Below are 13,493 nucleotides of genomic sequence, written 5' to 3' on the forward strand. Positions count from 1 at the left end.
TTTTGTAGCAAACTTTGCTACGGAACATTAGTCAATAGCAGATTATGCTACCAATATACTTTATCCGTAGTTAAGTTTGCTGTAAATTAATGCAATTTTTAAAATGGCATTCAACTAAATTTTTTTGAGCATTTTACAACATTTTGTTTGGCGATCTAGACGAAAAAGTCTCGCACATCCAAAACATCTAACCTTAAAAAAGCGTAGTTTAATTTTATTTTTTTTGAAAAATTTAAAGCATCAATAGGCGACACATAAGTACTAACAAAATTTTTTTTTTAAGCAAATCCCTACCTTTTTCATAGAAAAGAGCAGTATTGCGTCTCTCATAACACAAAGAAAAAAGGCACCCCTCATTTCTCTCATTCTTTCGTCTCATCTTTCCCCTTCTTCTCTCATATCACCACAATTTCAGGCATTAGTTTCTCAAAAACATAGTTATAACAGAAATCTAAAGTAATTAACTAAACCTCACTTGCGAAAATCAGAAAAAGCGGCTATTGATTTGAGGTAATTTCGAGTTAGGGTTTCAAATTGTGGAAAATTGAAGAGACAAGTTTGATTCGTCTTCAACGAATCACATTGACGAAGGTATGTCTGCTGTCTAATTTTTCAAATTTGTGACTTAATTTCATTTTTACTGGAGATTTTAGTGGTATTTTAATTGTCAATTTCGCAAGATGAGTTGAGGTTTTTGGTCTTCCATGTCGCCGCTCTTATTTACGAAATTGATCCTGTTATATACGAAATTTATTTTCGGAGTTCATCTTTTGTGGAGTCAACAAGTTATTATGCTGTTATATACAAAATTGATGATAAAATTGTTGCTGTTATACACGAATTTTTGGAGTTGCTTTAGGCTCTGTTTGGGAATTCACTTCAGGTAGCTTAAATAACTAGGTGCTGAAATATAAAGGTAGATTAAATGAATAGAAGTGTTTGAGACAGAACTGAAATATAATTTCAGTCCCAGAAAAAAGCGCTGAAAGTGAAACACTACTCAATGTAGCGTCAGGATTTAAGGCCCTGAAATTCTTTCTCTTTTTCATTTTTTCTTTTTCTCTATATATATATACACACACAACACACACATTTGATGATCTAAGAACCATGAAATTCGACAAGCAAATTACGTATGGTATTAGCACCACAAACCACACCATTAAAGTTGTGAATCCGACAACTTGCAGATGGCGATGGCGAATAATTGAACAGAGGAGAGAGAATTTGGTGTTTGGGCTGCCATTTTTAAGGAATTTATTCTGGGGGTTTTAGTTTAGCATTGGGTTTAATAGTTTAATTTTCCATGATAAAATTGCTAACCTTCAAGCCGTCATACTTTAATATCCCTGTTTTTAAGAATGTTTATTTAGAAGTTAAATATAATTATTAATTTAATTATGTTTCGAAATTCTTATATTATTTGAGTTGTGGAATGTGATTTTTATTTATCGTCTACTTGTAATGTATTTATTTATTTAATTATATGAGATTATTTAATTATTATTATTTTGTATTTTGTGTTTGTGTAATTAGTTGAGCGGTATTTGGTCAAATAGGGAGTCATAATCGGTTTACCTTTAATTTCTTTTTTTGCCTTATGTCGGTTTGTTTGGATGAAACCAAAACCTCAACTCTTCCTTCACTATCCTCGTGTCTCTTAGAAAATTCCAAACCCCAATTGATGAAAACCCAGGAACCCCAGAGACCCCGTGAAACTCTCTCGCTCACCTTCGCTTGCTATTCGTTGGCGTTTCTTCCAGGCTTGCCGGAGTTTCCCCCACCCCCCTTGCTACTCGCCGGAGCCTCGTTGCCTGCCTCCGCTACAGCTCCCTGCTTTCTCTCTCTTCTTTCGTTTTTCCATGATAATATCTTCATGATGATCATGTCTTTAGAAAGAATAAAAGTTGTTTTTTTAAAGATACGGAAGAAAGATCAATTCCCATTCAAAGATTGATCGGTGAACATGTTTGGGAGCGCGTGTCATCGATTCCAAAAACGAGAGAAATAGGACATTGTTGAAGACACCAAGGATATGTAGGTGAGCACCATTGGACTAAGCAAAGCTGTTTTTGGCATCTTCCAGAATGGCGTAAACTCTTGATATGCCATAATTTAGTTGTCATGCACATTGAGAAGAATTTTTTTGACAACTTGTTTCACACAATTATGGATGTCAAGGGGAAAGCAAAAGATGATGCTAACGCGAGGAAAGATTTGAAACTTTATTTCAAGTGACGAAAATTAGAAGTTCAACCGGTAGTTGATAAAGGATCCGTGAAATCTATACTTTGTCCATAGGCCCCTCATGAAGCTTGCGGCTTATTACCCCCTTGGTAACGTAGAGCGAGGTCCATAGGCCCCTCGAGTTGCTTGGGGCTCATTAGCCCCTTGGCCACCTCGAGCGAGGTCCATAGGCCCATCGAGTTGCTTGGGGCTCATTACCCCCTTGATAACCTCGAGCGAGGTTCATCTTTCCCTCGAGTTGCTTGGGGCTCATTATTCCTGTGGCCACCTCGAGCGAGGTCCATAGGCCCCTCGAGTTTCTTGGGGATCATTGGCTCCTAGGTTACCTCAAGCGAAGTCCATAGGCCCCTCGAGTTGCTTAGGGCTCACTAGCCCCTTGGCCACCTCAAGCGAGGTCCATAGGCCCCTCGAGTTGCTTGGGGCTCATTATCCCTTAGGTAACCTCGAGCGAGGTCCCTAGGCCCCTCGACTTGCTTGGGGCTCACTATCCCTTAGGTAACCTCGAGCGCAATCCATAGACCCTTCGAGTTGCTTGGGGCCCATTGGCCCCTTGGTAACCTCGAGCGAGGTCCAAAAGCCCCTCGAGTTACATGGGTCCCATTTCCCTCTTGGCAACCTTAAGCGAAGTTCATAGGCCCCTCGAGTTACTTGGGGCTCATTAGCCCCTTGGCCACCTCGAGCAAGCTTCATAGGCCCCTCGAGGTGCTTGGGGCTCATTGGCCCTAGGTAGCCTCAAGCGAGGTTCATAGGCCCCTCGAGTTGTTTGCAGCTCATTCTCTCCTAATTAACCTCGAGAGAGGTCCATAGGCCCCTCGAGGCGCTTAGGGCTCATTGGCCCCTATGTTACCTCGAGTGAGGTCCATAAGCTCCTCGAGATTCCCTTGGTTACCTCGAGCGGGGGCCATAGGTCCCTCGAGTTGCCCAAGACTGAGCATTCCCTTGAGTTGCTTGGGGCCCCTCATCCCTCAAGTAACCTCAATAAAAATTTCAGCTTTCCCTAACTCATTCCGAACTCGATCGAGGTCCCATTCTCTCGAGGCCCGACGTCCCTCGAGATGAATAAGTCATCATACCCCTAAGGGGATTTTAGTCATTTCCGCAAAACTCACGGCATTAGGAGAGCCTTCTTCTATATATTTTGCATGGGGCCAATGTTTAGGCCCAATAAGTCCTCAATGGGTCCCACATGATCTCAGGCCCTAGGCCAGCTTGGCAAGCCCTCAGCGGGTCCCACCCGTTTCGAATCTCAATCGCGCTCGACTCTACTCAGTATCACCCGTATTCCTATATCTTTGCAACGTCAAAAGCTAGAATGCACAAAAATTAGTAAGTTTAATTTATCATACTAATACTTATACTCATTGGCATGTGCCAGATCTCCTTACATGAGAGCATTTTAGCTCCAATGATCCATATTTATGTCAGTACAAGACCACTTAAATAAAAGAATGTAAGCAAATAGTTGAATCTCCTGAATTGATGTTATATTATATGGAGTATTAATTAAATATGGTATCGAATCCTTCACCAATTACCAATCAAATAACCAATAATAATCTTTTTCCCTTCTTTCTTCCAACTTCCCACTTCCAAGTGATACAAATAGTGGGGGCAAATATTGAAAATAATATTCGAATCTTATGGACTTATATAGTAGTTCGTACTTTCTTAAGAACAAGCACAAACCATGGTTCGAATTGCGGAGGAAATACGACGTGGTGTAGAAAAGGAGAATGAAGGAAAAATGGTGTACATCTGCCTGGGTCGAGGAGGACCCGCCCGGGTCAGGCATCGAAGTTTGCTAGAATAAATATTCTTTAGGATACTACTGTAAATATTTGGATTGTAAATATTTTCGGAATGATCTTGTAAACATAATCTGGGACTATATATATACAAGAGTAATAAAAGAGACCTCCTCAAGGGAGATTATACAAATTCTCACATGGTATCACCGCCCAAATTTTTTTTTTTACGTTTTTCCGGGTCCTTTCTTTTCCCTGCCACATTTCACTTGTTCCATTAACTCCTTCCTTCTCCATCAATATGATTGTTTATGTCGATTTTGTACCAAGTACGCAAAAGGAAAAGGGAACCAACAACGAGATCTATATACTATAGCAATCAATATTAACGAATAAATGAAATACGTAAAGGAAATAAAGCAATAAAAAGGCAAACGAAGTGTTGACGCGGAAAACCCGAATGACGGGAAAAACCGCGAGTGATACTCTTGAGCACTAATCCACTAGTAGGCCAACGCCATCAATTACAATGGTAATGCCTTCTTCCCTTTGTAACAATGAATAATAATGAGAAAGGAGAAAAATGGTCTAGTGAATGAGAGCGTTTATGTGAGCTAGAGAGAGAATATTAGTTAATGGTCACTCCTCCCCCTAAAATAAACTACATCTCTCTTATTTATACTTGACCGAAAGAAAATCCCGATTGTTATTGTAGTGCTTCCTTCAAAATAGGGGCCAACTCTATCTCCTCAATTGCCTCCTTATTTCTCTCTTAATTTGTTAAAGATTGAGTCAACTCCTCCCACCATATGTTCTCTTGTGATAACTGATTCTTTGCACTTGAAATCCAACACGTAAATTCTAGGGCCCAACAATGACGAAAGATGGTGATCATCCAACGCCTACCCTTTCACAATCTCCTGACTTTCATCTTGCTTTAACAGTGACCAACATCAAGAATGTTGTTCCTCTTATGCTTGATATGGAGAAGATCCAATACTCTAATTAAGTCGAATTTTTCGAGAATCACTGTTGTGCTTATGATGTCCTGGATCATATTGATCCTGAAACTCCCCGTCCAAAGGAGGTCCCTAAGCATCTATGGAAACGCCTAGATGTTGTGGTTAAACAATGGATCTATGGGACAATTTTGCTCGATCTTGTTCAAAACATTTTATCCCGCGGCTCTACGGCTCAACAATCATGGAATAAACTCAAAAACATTTTTCAAAACAACAAACACGAACTGTGTAGTTGATAACCAATTCACACCTATTCATCTATCTCATTACCCCAATATCACTGCCTATTGCCAACAAATTAAAATTTTGGTTGTTTCGGGTAACCAATTCACATCTATTCATCTATCTCATTACCCCAATATCATAGAGAGGAGGGTGGGTTAGGGTTTGGAGTAGGGTTAGAATTAGGTGAGAAGTAGGGATTAGTGGTTAATGATGGCAATATTGTAAATAACATTCACGACAACTTAACGTCCGTTAGAAAAAGGGCATTTGGTGAACGTTTTCGGAAACTTAGGGGTATATGGTGCATTTTTGAAACTTTGAGGGTATATGGTGAATGTTTTAATTTGTTAGAGTACTTGGTGAAAAACCCAATAAAATTGACTAGATAATGTTCATGTTCGTTGGCTATACTAGGGCGAAGCCATGATTTAAAAGTTAAGGGGTAAACTGTCCAAGAATGTTAAAAGGCATATACATTCGAGTTTTTTTGTGGGGATATACCAGGGTAATAGGGCTTTTTGTGGGGATATACCTCACTTAATTTTTTTGTGGGGATATACCAACCTAAATTCATGTTTTGTTAAAAGATACCAAAAACACTATTTCCGACGAGAAAGTCAAATTTGCAACCTTTGACTTGGAAGAAACTCGCGATTGAGCCGCAAATTAATGGTGAGGAAGTTGGAGGAAAATGAATGTAATAGGAGCAATTGAATAGCACATACTATACAAAGAGTAATTAAGCAAATCAATGGCCGAAAATTTGACTTTCTCGCCAGAAATAGTGTTTTTGGTACCTTTTAACAAAATTTAAATTTAGGTTGGTATATCCCCACAAAAATAAAATTAGTGAGGTATATCCCCACAAAATGCTCTAGTACCCTGGTATATCCCCACAAAAAACACTATACATTCTCTACTACTAAAAAAAGTCGTCGAACATTTAATCAAGACCATCTTTACTTTTTAATCACAGTGCCCGCTGCAAATTTTCTAATATAGGAGGTAGCATATATATATCCAAAAAATACTTTAAAACTAATCCTTTCAATCGAATTATGCATGGGAGTATTAATTGCTTTATAGCATAATTAAAGAACAATCAAAAAATAACACTAATGCAAATAACGCAACATCATAAAATCATCATATATGAGTGATCAAACTGTTAATTACATATATAACCTTTTAACTCAATCTATATGTTTGCAAACACTTCATTGTAAATTACATTTGTCGTACTTGTACGCTCTCTGTGTTCTTTATCAAAAGGAAGGATCTTCTGACCTTTTTTACTCGTAACTCTAGAAACGACAACGTAAAATTGGTCATGGCTAAAAACAGGTCTCGAGAGATACATGCCTACATGAGACGAAGATTGTCCTTGACTTTTATTTATAGTCATAGCAAAATAATCCATTAAAGGAAATTGACGTCTCTGAAATCTTATAGGAAACTTGATGGAGTCCGACGGCATCAATGTCATTCTTGGGATAAAAACTTTTGCTCCCACATTACTTCCGGAAATAACAGTAGCTTTAGTAACACGATAACCTAAATGTATAAAATATTTTTTGTAATTTAGGACCCATGCATAATATACAAGAGTATTTATTGTTTTATAATATATTTGATGGAATCACATAATAACAATGACACAAATTACAAAAAATCATAAAATCATAATGTAAGAGTGGTGAGGAACACAAATTAGAAATATAAATGTCTAAATTAATTTATATGTTTGCAAACACTCCCTTGTAAATTAAACATTTGTTGTACTTGTATCCACATCGCGTTTTTGTTTATAAAACGGAAGGATCTTGAGACCTTTTTTGCTTGTAACTCTGAAAACAGCAACATATATTGTCCATGGCTGAAAACAGGTCTCGGAAGATACAAACTTACATGAGACAGAGATTGTCCTTGACTTTTATTTATAGTCATAGCAAGATAAACTATTAAAGAAAATTGTCGTCTCTAAAATCTAATAGTAAATTTGGTGGAGTCAAACGAGGTTAGTGTCTTTCTGGGGACAAATATTTTTTTCTCTAACATTACATTGCTTCTGCAAATAACAGTAGCTTTCGGAAGTACATATTTTTTTGTTCAACGAGTACAATATTTTGGCGATTACATTATCTTTCTTTATCTTAATCACATGAAACCCTCTTATATTTCTCTCTATCGCTCTCCTTTCCTTTATTCCCATGATGATTCATTTTTTTCGAACAAAGTACATATTTATTAATAACTTTTATCTTTACAATGTAATGAACTTTGTAAAAAAAAAAAAAAATTTTTTTAACATTTAGATTAGGTTTTTTTAAAAAATTCAGCAATTTGTTGCTAATGTATTTTCTTGTTAAGCCAATCACACATGTTATTTTGCTAAATCATACCCAATTCTAACACAAAATGGTAAGAATTACCCCCTTTATCTCTAAATGTTATCTTCACTGCTCACACCCATCATCTAATCCCTTGAATTTCCGCATCCATTAAAAAAGAAAAACATCCAACAAATTCTTAATCCCAATTATTGTTCCTCGAATTTATGTTAAAAAATACCAATTTTTGACAGTTTAGGTAAACCAAACAACCTTCTCTATCTTATTAGATGTTAGTGAATTTCGAAGTGCAATCCCCTAACTTTCATGTAGCTTTTCTTTATTTTATTTGGTATTCGAGATGGCAATGGAAGTGAAGGTGATTCGAGAGATGGACGGAAACAATTGAGACCAAGTTTGAAAAGATTTCTTGCTTGTCAATTCTTCATGTACAACACCAAAGATTTACAAGATTCGATTCATTTTGCCCTATATGTTTTGTTACCCAGGTTATTACTTCTGTAAAAATTTCATTATACTTTGTTTTCGATTGTTTTTTTTTACTATTTTTTTTGGCATTTGTTTATTTTTGCATCTGTTTTTTTTCAATCAAATTTCGATGATGAACCAATTCCTTAAAATATAAACATAGATGCTATTTGTCACCTGTATTTATATGGTGTTTTTTTTTCTTTTTTCTCCCTACTCTACTTCTTCTTCCTCTATGAACACTATCACCTAGCCACTGTTATCCCCATCCACCCTACCCACACCTTGCAGGCCCCACCCAATACCCCCCACCCCTAAAAAATGAGTAAATTTTTACTTTATTATTGCAATATTGTATATCATACTCCCTCCGTTTCCTAAAGATCTTCCCACTTACTGTTCCTACAGATACCAAGGAAAATAAAGTTGTGTGGGGCATGGTATGAGTAAAGTAGGAGAGAGAAAGGGGTTAAGATAAATAAACAAATAAAAAGGGGTTAAAGTAGGAGAGAGAAAGGGAGTAAAATTGAATTAATAATGTAATGGTGGACCATATGATAGTGACATGAGAGGGTAAATAGGGAAATTTGTTTTGCCAAATAAGGAATAAAGCAAAAGAGGGAAGATCTTTTGGAAACACCCTTAAACGGAAAGAGGGAAGATCTTTAGGAAACGGAGGGAGTATCATTTAAAACCATCAGCACCAATATCAACCAATTTCCTGAACATTATACTATGTTCTACGTACAACAAAAACTAAATAAAAAGGTGAATAGATGTATTGAGCATCAAAATTTCAATTATAAATAAATTTGTCTAGATAATAACATATATTTAACATTCATAAGTGAATCCTTGTATGAAGTGCATTTGACATTGTCAATGATTGATAGAGGTTAATCATGCCGTACCTATATATCGACTTCACCTTTTGATGTGTAAAATTTGTCATTAATATACCTTTTTCTATAGAAATTGGAATTTTCACATATACATATAAAATAATAAAGTGAGAAGGTGAAAATCTGAAACTGAAAAGGTGGGGAGAGAAACTAAAAAGTGAGATAAAGAAACTAAAAAATGGGTTAAAATACTAAAAACTGGATGAGATGGGTGGAAAAAGAGAAAGTAGTTGGGACATGTTACCAAGAATAGAAAATGCAACAATGTTAGATTAAAAATAAACATATGAAAAAGAAACATGTTACCAAGAATAGAAAGTGTGTAGAATAAAAAGAAATGGGGGAGTATTACTACAGTTTATACTATAATCTAAACATTTTTTATTTAAGAAAAATCAACATATCAGGTTTGGATTTATGATTGTTTAAACTTATATGATATGATTAATAGGATTGCGTAACTGTTTCAATAATCTAATCAATCGATTTCTTTGCATTTGGAAATAAACCTACCTTTTTAAAATTTATTAGTCATTATTAGACCTTAATCGAATTTATTTGAACAAATCTAGATTTATTATACCTTATTTTATGAGTATGTCGAACTTTTTTTTTTCTTCTTTTTGCTGAGGTAACTTTGTCTAAACTTACCCAGACTTATTAATTTCTATTAGAATTTATGTGAACTTATATGAATTTGACTGAATTTATTGAACTTTTTTTTTTTTTGTTTTTCAATAAAGACTGAAAAAATGTGAATATCATTCAATGCTTTTTGTACATAGGTACATGGTCAGTACTTGATTACCATCACACGTGGTGATTACTTAATCTCACATAGTCACATTTGATTATATTTCACCAAAAACATATTTTCTTTTATTTATTTTTTAAAAAACACTAATATTCCTTTTTATGACCTTGGTGTTCCAGTTTAACCCTCCACTTCTCCTTTTCAAAGACTCACATGATCACTAAAAAGAGGCCCCTTCATAAAATCCAAACTTTTCTGATGTTCTTTTTTGACTCGTGAAAACTACACGAAAAGTTATTTGTTTTATAAATTGACGATTTTAAGAAGTTTCTCCAAGAATCATGGTGGTGAGCCTCAATTGGTGATTTAAAATTTTATAATCATGTATTAAATTATTTTAAAACTTACTTATGACCCGTGTGTTTAATTGTTGGTGTAGTTAATATCATGGCGGATCACGTGACCCACCTTTATTAAAAAAAAAGTTGATTGAAATAGTCTTTACTCTGATCAGTCTACTACTTCCTTTAAAAAAAAAGGCCCAGATAAAATCATAATTCGCACCAACACTAATACTCAACCATATACCAACTTTCGCTCCCACTTATGGTAGTGTCATTCACCCTCCTTCTTGCCTTCTTGAATCATATTTAGCCACCCACTTGCCCTTGCCACTTAGCCATTGATTTTAATTTTCTCAATATATTTGAGCTTTAATACTATTTAAGATATGTTTAGTTACATCTAATGGTTTTTTTTCATGTTTGATGATATCTTTATGTAAAGTCATATATATCATTTAGATCGTAATCTATATTATACTACTAAAAGTTATACAAAAAATCTATTTTTTTTAGTTGTCCCTTCTATATTATGGCAAATAGACAATATCATTTACTTCTTAATAAATTATCGTTCTTATAAAGAAAAAAAAAAGATAAGATGGATATCTAATGGTTGTTTTTCATCCCCTTGAATTTGATACCTTTGTAGAGTTTATTCATGGAATGTAATTAGGAGACAATGAAGCAACATAACATGAAATAATAACACAAAAAATTTCTAAATTGGACCAATGAAGCAATAAAATATGAAGGATTCACCAAATACCGTATAGACTTACAGAGTTGTAATAGCTAAATCAATGCCTCTTTTAGTGTAATAGCTTGAATTTTAAGCAAGTTTGATCAAAGGCTAGTTATATTTTATTAGCTTGATAATGTGAAAATATTTATCTTTCTTACATGTTATGAGAAATATGATTCTCTTAAATATAGATATTACTAATACCATATTAGTTTGCAATCATAACCTTGTAATTATCTACTAAATGAGTTTTTTCTAAATTATCTTAATTGTGTTTCGGGTTTTAATGAGCCACTATTCAAGAATATATGCTTATTAGATCATATTATTTTATTACATAATTTCATTAATGCCCAAACCCATTCCTATTTTCCTTCACCAAATTTGACCATTTATTCTTTTGGACAGAGAAGCTGTCAAACAATGGTACTTCATGAGTTGTCGAAAGTTCTAAGTTTAAATCATCCATTATTTCCTAAATAAATTTAGCTATGTAACATTTACGTTAATTACCTGAATCGTCTATCGATAGTGGTTGATCCAAAAACTAACTTTACCCAAAGGTGGCTTAACATTAAACATTTATTATGACATAAATATTTTTAAAAAGAAATATTCAATATAGCTCATAAAAGTTTCATTTAACAATTGAGAATATTAGTTAGCAATTCGAAACCATATCAATATATATAACTCTAAGTCCCTAACCCTCCTAAAAAGTACATAATTGTATATATTATGCTATAAGCATACAATCCAACCTTAATATAAAGAAGTGCAAAATTTATATATTGAACCAATTATATTCTAAAAATACTAATATTACTCCTTCTATTGCATAGTAAAGTGTTCATTATAATTTTCTTTAAAGACAAACCTTATAGATCTTACAACACAACCAATAATATATGCAAAATGTATATTTATTAAAAAAAAGATTGTGTTGCAATTAATTCATTAAATGAATGAGCTTTAATTTCTAAGTTTTTGTTATAGTCTAAATATATTTAAATCCAAAAACCACGTGAATGAAATTGAAGTTTTATTATATTGTCAATTAAAATGGTATTACCTTAATAATCACCAAGTTTCAAATTGTTTTTATTATTATTTGAAGTAACGCATCACAACTTTGTTAGGATTGACAATATTCCTGGCGAGCCTTACATTATAGAAGTATATTATATTTTCCAATTCTTTTTCTATTGCAACAATTACTATATTAGGTAGTTTCACATATGTTGCAACATTTCCACTTTTGGTATAAAACACAACTCTAGTTGACATTATTACCCTTACTTTATCTTACTAAAACCATCACTAAATACTCACCAACGCAAAATATATTGTTAAGAATGATAATTTTTCTTTGTTACGTGTTTATTTCTCTCTAATACTCTTGAAATATACTTTCCCTTAAATGATGTTATATAGATATTCATAAAAGGGAATGAAATAATATGGGCATTAAATGTTCCTTTGTCTAACTATACTTTTACTTCTCAAAAAAATTACACTATATACAATATACTTTTTCATCTATTTTCTTTGTCCTATTATTAACTTTCACCCAATAATTTACATGGCAATTTTCATGTAGCAAGTTACACCCTTCCACTATAGTCACCAATTGTGCTATTAGCCCCATAAGTTTCAATTTGAGTTTGACCCCCAATGTTTTTTTTTCAATAACTTATACTCACCCCCATCATATTTTAAAAAGGCCTAAAGATAAAAAAAAAAAAAAGAACAAACATTTTGTTTTTTATCATATATTGTATTTCATTTATGATTTAACTATACTTTTACCCACAAAAGTAATGCATATTTACATTTCCATTTTAAAATTACGCATAGTTATCCCATTCAACTATACTTTTTTTTAGAAGATTACGAGATAATAATATTTTCTTGTAATGCATAATTGTAAGACGTTTGTCCATAATAAGGAATATAACTTGAAAAAGCTTTAATATGCCAACACCCTATAAAAAACAGTAATAAAATGTTATATGTACATAAGATTTTTTTTTTTTGAATTTGTATAAGTTCAAAATTATCATTATTTGCTTGTTCTTTTCAACTTATTTTGCTTATATAATCTTATTTGAACTTAACTGAATCTATCTAAGAACTTATCTGAACTTATTACATCTTGTTAATCCTTATTAGACCATATAAGAACTTATTTAAAATATATTTTGTAATTAATAACATATCAGTGCAATAACATATGAACCTATTAACATATATCTTAGACCCATGGTTTTTTTTTGCTAAGTAATTAAATTGTATTCCACCAAAAAAACAAACAGTTACAATCAAACTTATCTAGTGAAGGGCAAACCAACTAGGTTGGACTCCCCCTCCCAAGACAAGAGACCATTCACTGTACAATCAGATCCACCTCCTACACCTTACAGTGTACAAAACCATCTCTTATCATTCCTAGACAACTTCCTAGGTAACACAAGGAAAATTCTTCTTCTCACAGTTTCTTTTATCCACTTAACCAAATGTTGAATTGTAAGAACCTTCAAATTCCACTTACTATCATTTCTTGCCATCCAAATAGCATATACCACCCCTGCAATTGCTGCATTATAAGCTTCTCTCTGAAATTTGATTTTACCACTGTCAGCTGCCCTTCTGATGCTTCTGTTCAGATCCATGTCAACTGTGATGCAATCCAT

The sequence above is a fragment of the Beta vulgaris genome, chromosome 9 (assembly GCF_026745355.1).
Source record: "Beta vulgaris subsp. vulgaris cultivar EL10 chromosome 9, EL10.2, whole genome shotgun sequence".
NCBI lineage: Eukaryota > Viridiplantae > Streptophyta > Magnoliopsida > Caryophyllales > Amaranthaceae > Beta > Beta vulgaris.